At 39.2% G+C, this 6,807-nt stretch overlaps 1 protein-coding gene across 1 annotated transcript in view; it reads right to left on the bottom strand.

Annotated features, from left to right (window-relative positions):
• The window catches only part of LOC110288227 (zinc finger protein 665-like), a 24,051-nt gene extending 19,962 nt beyond the window's left edge, over window positions 1-4,089 (bottom strand). The window contains exons 1-2 of the mRNA XM_021154631.2: window positions 4,004-4,089; window positions 2,270-2,353 (exon numbers count right to left, since the gene is read on the bottom strand). The gene's annotated coding sequence lies outside the window, so the exon portion shown is untranslated. The remainder of the gene's footprint in view (window positions 1-2,269; window positions 2,354-4,003) is intronic.
• Window positions 4,090-6,807: the final 2,718 nt, after the last annotated feature.

The following is a 6,807-nucleotide window of genomic DNA, read 5'->3' as shown; positions in this document are numbered from 1 at the left end:
AGTAGGAAAAGATTGTACCAATTCTACTTCCAATAGAGAACTAATATCCAAAATACAGCAAGAACTCAAGAAACTAGATGTGAAAAAAAAAACCCCAATAATCCAAATTAAAAATGGGTTACAAATCTAAACAGAGGATTCTAAATGGAGAAAACTCAAGTGGCCAAGAAACACATAAAAATATTCATCTCACTTAGCCTTCAGGGAAATGCAAATCAAAATTACTTTGAGATTCCTGTCTTATACTTGTCAGAATTTCTAAAATCAATTTAAAAAGTGACAGCTCATGCTGGAGAGGATGTGAAGCAATAGAAACATTCTTCCATTGCTAGAGGGTGTACAAACATGTAGAGCCACCAAGGGAATCAGTGTGGCAATTCCTTAAATTGATGGGAATCAAACTACATCAAGATCCACCCATAGTGCTCTAGGATGTATAACCAAAGTACACTCCAACCTAGCCAAGGACCCTTGCTCAAACATGCTCACTGAATCTTTATCTATAATAGGCAGAAATTGAAATCAACCTACATGATCCTCTACAGAAGAATAAATAAAGAATATATGGTATATTTACACAAAAGATAATAACTCTGCTATTTAAAAGAAAAAGAAAAATGTGACACAATACTTCATATCTCCAGAGCCACCAATGCCTCTGAGGCTATCACTATGCACCATTACAACATCCACTAACTTTTTTAAAAAAAAAATAAAGACTACTAATTGCTAGGACCCAATGAAGTTTTTTAAGGATTTACTGTCAGGAGGGTTGGAAACAATTATCGTAGGTAAGAGGAAAAGCAAAATCAATCAACTTATAAGCAAAGTATATTAACAAAAGATCAAATGGTATATTGCCAAAAAACTCTATGATCAACATGAATGCATTTCACAAAAGTTTCCAAATGCATTAAACCATCATGACTTGATTATAGGAAACAGATAGATGGTGATGCAGATAAGCTTCAATATCCACCATTTAGAAAGACAACCATGAACAGCACTGAAAACCAGTAATGAGTAGCACACCTCTGGAAAACCATCCACATGACAGGAGAAGAACAATCTTCTCAAACCTCATGCAGAAGTCTCAAGTGTGGTCATGTCAGAACAAGTCAGAAAGGCCAGGTGGTGCAAGCCTTTTACCCCAGCACTGGAGAGGCTGGGGCAGCGGATGTCTCAGTTCAAGCATTGGCTTATTTTCTGAATTCCAGAACGTCCAGGACTACCTAGACAAAGAGTCTCAAAAAACAAAAATAACAACAAAGAAAAAATTCATCTACTTAAGACTGAAGAGTAGAAATGTCTTCTCCACACCTAACCCTCAAGAGACATGAGGCTTCAGGGAGTGGGTAGGTCAAGTGGGGTGGGGATGACAGGTGGAGATGTCCTCTTGGAAACAGGAAGAGGGGAATGGTGACAGGACTGTGAAAAACAAAGAATAATAATAAAAAAATAAATGAAAACATTTTTCTTTAAAAAATCTGGAATGTTGACATCAGTAGAAGACAAAAGAACACATAAAAGACTTGTAATCTGAATTACTGTTAGCATGTTCTCAGCCAAACGTGAAGAAATGTAAAATACCAAAATCACAGAGACATTTTTAAATATAGAGAAATCATTCCAAAAATTTATAAAATGAGAAACCACAAAGATTTTTAAATATATGAGAGAAGTAGCAAACCCAAGGGTGATTTCAAAGTATATTAAAATTATAGCAATGCAAATCTTGCAAAACCGACAAGAAGACAGACTACAGCAGGTATCAGTGGGAAGGTAATATAGACAGAGTTTAATACTATGCAAAGTTACTAAATAAATCTTATCAAAATCTTGTTGGCATTATTTTAGGGAACTGAGAAATTAATCATAAAAGATAGAACAACTGAAAGGAACTACACAATGCTCCAAAACTCTATGAGCAGAAAAAAACTAACAGGCATCAAGTGTTCTGACTAAATAATACATTAAAATTATAAGAAAGAAAATATTTAATACTGGTAAAAAGATATGATCAGGGATGTGAATGGGAGGGGGACAATATCCCTCACATACAAACCAATTAAATTACATTTGCCTCTGTGAATTAATTCTTACATAAAAGGTCTTCTAAAAATTACAGTGGGAATATTCTGATGTTATTCTCACTGCAATTATCTAGAAATATTTAGAATGAAATAGAATCTGGCAAAACACATCTCATGTCCTCTTTGTACTGGCAGGTGAGCCCCACCCCACCCCTTGTTCAAACCTTCTAACATACCTGGATCCTTTGCTAGTTTCCTCTCTTCACCATCCAGGGCTCTCAATTTCACAGGTGAGCTGAACTACCTGAGGAGTGTGACACCTGCACAAGGAAATGAGTCTTCAGAAAGTACCCAGAACTTATCATGGAACAAAAATAAAGGATGCCTAAAAAAGGATAAACATGAAGGAGAGAGAAAATATAAAGATATAAAAATGTATCTTTTCGGGGCTGGTGAGATGGCTCAGTGGGTAAGAGCACCCGACTACTCTTCCGAAGGTCCAGAGTTCAAATCCCAGCAACCACATGGTGGCTCACAACCATCTGTAACAAGATCTGGCGCCCTCTTCTGGAGTGTCTGAAGACAGCTACAGTGTACTTACACATAATAAGTAAATCTTTAAAAAAAAAAAATGTATCTTTTCCTCTAAGCATGTAAGCTATGACACATGCACAGTCATTCTCCCTTGAACCCTGAGGAAGAGCTAGGGAGACTTCAGGAAAACTATGGTCATTAACAGAAACCAGACTGCTGCACTGTCCAAAAGAGATCTCTGCCAAAAGCCCTGTCTGCAGGGTCTAGGAATTCCCATTTCTCCTACAAGAAGTCCACAGACACAACACTGAATGATAACAAACCCTAAAGTAAAAAACAACAGATTGGCCACCTATGTGAGGGCAGAGTGCTTTCCTTCAAGCAAAGAGACAATTTTCTGACACAGGGGAGTGATCATGATTATTCAAAAGATGTTTTCTAAAACTTTATTTTAATCAATAGTCTGGTCTAAGAGACTGCAATATAGGGCTTGCTTGGACCCAAGGAGTAACATAAGAACTCAGCATATGAAGACATATTTCTGAATGTTTTACTTACATCCTAAACTGCATACAACTCTGATTAAAAAGTTCATGGCCACTAAAAAGTCTGCTTAGTAAATATTAGTGTTTACACCCATAACAGTAGGGCTCGATAAAGTATATTTTTTGGTTTAATAAATCGGCACTGGTTCCTCATATAATAGTATAAACAAAGCTCTCCTGGGGATGCCTATTAACCGGGCCCAAGGCATTCTCTTGAATAAGCAATTAGTAAAACAAGGCAAGAAAGCAAGCATAAATTTACTTTCCACTATCTTTGTAATTGGCATATTAGGAAATAGATAATGCAACTGCTCTTTTACAAGTTTTATTTCCTTCGTGTTTTTTCCTTCGTGTTTTTATTGGTTATTATTATTATTATTTTTTTACATTTCAAATGTTATCCCCTTTCCCAGTTTCTCCTCCACAAACCCACTATCCCCTCCCCCTGCCTCAATGAGTGTGCTCCACCACCTACCCACCCACTTCTACCTCAGCTCCCTAGCATTCCCCTACCCTGGGTCATTGAGCCTGCACAGGACCAAGGGGCTCCCCTCCCAGTGATGACCAATAAGGCCATTCTCTGCTACATGTGCATATGGAGCCATGGGTCCGTGCATGTCTACTCTTTAGTTGGCGGTTTAGTTCCAGGGAGCTTGGGTTGTGGCAGGGAGGGTGTTCTGGTTTACCAGTGATTTTATGACTGAATAATCCTGTAATTGTAAAATATATTTTAAAACATCACGATAAATCCCAGGTCACAGGATCTGAAACTTCCGGTCAGTGGTAAGACATCNATGACAGAACTGTGAGAGCAGCGTCCTTAAGAGCAGCTGAGGAAAACACCACCCTGCTCAGCTCCCTCCCGTTTCCCAGCCCCGCAGCGCCTCTGACCTGGGACCTTCGGGGCCTCCGGGCTTCGGTGCCAACAGTTGCGCTGCTGACTGCCACCTCTCCCAGAACCCCCGCCACGGAAATGCTTCTGAGAGACTTTTCCGGGTCCTGAGAGAGCTAGGACGCAGAAACCGGAAGGTAGAAAGATGATAGGTGGAAGTTCCTGTCACTCAGGCCTGGATCTTTGGACCTGTTCTCCTAGACCCGCCCACTAAACCGTGGTTAGGGTCACGTGGTTCCCCCAAACACTTTGTGAGCAAGCGCTTTCTCAACCTTAATTTTTAATACTTTTTTCCTGTTCTGGTCAAGGTCCTGCTCTTGCCATTATCCCTGTCCCAGGGATTCCATTCCTTCCCGCTCAGTCATTGGCTTCCTGCCACACAGCTCCACCTGTGGACCTGCTCTGCACAACCTCCCTGCTGCTTGCTGACAGACTTGAAAAAAACTGGTTCTGAAGGATGCTGCACTCTGACATCTGAGAGGGAGTTCTGAAACCCTCAGATAATAAATAGGCAGCCTAACTTCTTAGCTTGGGACACTAGCCTCCTAGGCTACAATCGCACAGCAAAATATAACCAAGACCCTAAATTCCTCTTTTTTTTTTTTTTTTTTTTAAGTATAGAATAGAGTTTATTTAGGGCATAGGGATGGGAGTTAAGAGAGTAGTAGAGGCAGAGAAAGTAAGAAGGAGAGAGTAGGTAAGTGGAGGCTGGTCATGCCCTCCTGGAGAGAGGGTGGAAAGGAATGCAGGGCAGGGGGAGGCACTAGGGAGGAAGAGGCAAGGGAGACAAGAGTTCAAGAGATAAATTCCAATTTCTATGTTGCACCCAACACACAATACTAAAAATGAGTCACAAAGTTTGGCTTCCTTCCAAAGCATGTATCAAAGCATACATGAAGTATAAGAGGGACCACTGAGATGAAAATGTGGATAAAAACAGATGGAACAGAAAATGGTGGGAGGGTGCTCTGCAAGCTCTGTGGGGAGCTCCAGGGACAAAGGTCACTCTGTAGAAACAAAAGCTGTATAACAGGGCAGTGGAAAGCACTGATAAAGTTAAACTCCAAGAGATTTGACATGGCCAAAATAGCAAAGAAAATAGATAATGCAAATAGTTTGCACAAACATTTTCCTACAAATAGTCTGACAATCATAACGTGAATGAAAACATCAGCATCAGCCCCAGTTCCTGTAAGCAAAAATACAGTGATAGCACAACAGAATTTTGATAGCCAGGAAAAATAAAATGCCTTCTGATATGAGTTTATAGTACTTAAAATTACATTCAGACGGGATTCATGGATTCAGGATCAGAATGGGAAGGAAAATGGACATAGTAATACTTGAATTTTCAAGGGAAAGGGCATTCATTTTATCACTCTGGTCTGTAGCACAGAACCTGGTATTTGGGTAAGGAATGCATTGAATCTATAGATTTCTTTTGGTAGGATGGCCAATTTTACTATGTGAATCCTCCTCATCCACAAGCATGGGAGATCTTTCCACATTCTAGTATATTCTTTAATTTCTGTCTTCAAAAACTTGAATCTTTTATCATAGAAGACTTACTCTTGCTTGCAGTGTGTTGTGGAAAACATATAATCTCAACTGTTGTTTCTACCCAGGTTTTGATTATTTACTTCCAAGGTAAAAGACACACACAATCATCATAATATGCCTTTATCAGTGCTAGAACTAGGAATGTATATATCATCTATGCTATTACTATGTCTATTTCCCAACTATTAATCCCACTATATTTTGCCATGTTTCATCAGGGCTGCTTTGAACTCCAATTGGCCAGTCAACATGGTCATTATTCTAAGACTCTTACCCCATGGGGGCTTCCTCTACTTCTACCTTCTTCCTCCCCAGGGTTCATCTCTGACACACCTCCCCACCAAGCCTGTTTCTCTTCTGCCCATCTATTAGCTGTAGGCATCTTTACTCACCAATCAGTGATCACTTTGGGGGCAAGGATAAAATGCATCACTTGAGTACCTGTAGAATCTCTGATCCCTAGGAGGTAACCAAGCCTTGGGCCACTATTTAGCATTACAATATGAGCAAAACACAACACTTCAAGAGCATAGAGTTAACATCAACATATTTTATATACTTTTGAGGCTACTGTGAAAGGTGTTGCTTTCTTGATTTTTTCCTCTATTCAGTTTGTCATTTGTCTAATGGAAGACTACTGATTTTTGTGCATTAATTTTGTAATTAGCTACTTTGGGGAAGGTGTTTATGAGTTATAGAAGTTTCTTGTGGAAATTCTTGGGTCACTTATGTATACTATCATATCGATTATAAATAGGGTATTTTTAATTCTTTCTTTGCCATGCATATTGTGTCTTCTTAATCTCCTTCAGCTGTCATACTGCTCTAGCTAAGACTTCAAGTACTTTACTAAAGTTTCTTTAATGAATGTGGCTGCCCTTGCATTTGGAGCATAGATATTCAGAATTGAGAGTTCCTCTTGGAGGATTTTACCTTTGATGAGTATAAAGTGTTCCTCCGTGTCTTTTTTGGTAACTTTGAGTTGGAAGTCGATTTTATTCGATATTAGAATGGCTACTCCAGCTTGTTTCTTCAGACCATTTGCTTAGAAAATTATTTTCCAGCCTTTCACTCTGAGGTAGTGTCTGTCTTTTTCCTGAGATGGGTTTCCTGTAAGCAGCAGAATGTTGGGTCCTGTTTGTGTAGTCAGTCTGTTAGTCTATGTCTTTTTATTGGGGAATTGAGTCCATTGATATTAGAGATATTAAGGAAAAGTAATTGTTGCTTCCTATTATTTTTGTTT

This window comes from Mus caroli, unplaced genomic scaffold, assembly GCF_900094665.2.
Source record: "Mus caroli unplaced genomic scaffold, CAROLI_EIJ_v1.1 scaffold_10072_1, whole genome shotgun sequence".
Classification (NCBI taxonomy): domain Eukaryota; kingdom Metazoa; phylum Chordata; class Mammalia; order Rodentia; family Muridae; genus Mus; species Mus caroli.
The sequence above is the reverse complement of the archived record's forward strand: the minus strand, read 5'-3'. Positions and strand labels throughout refer to the sequence as shown.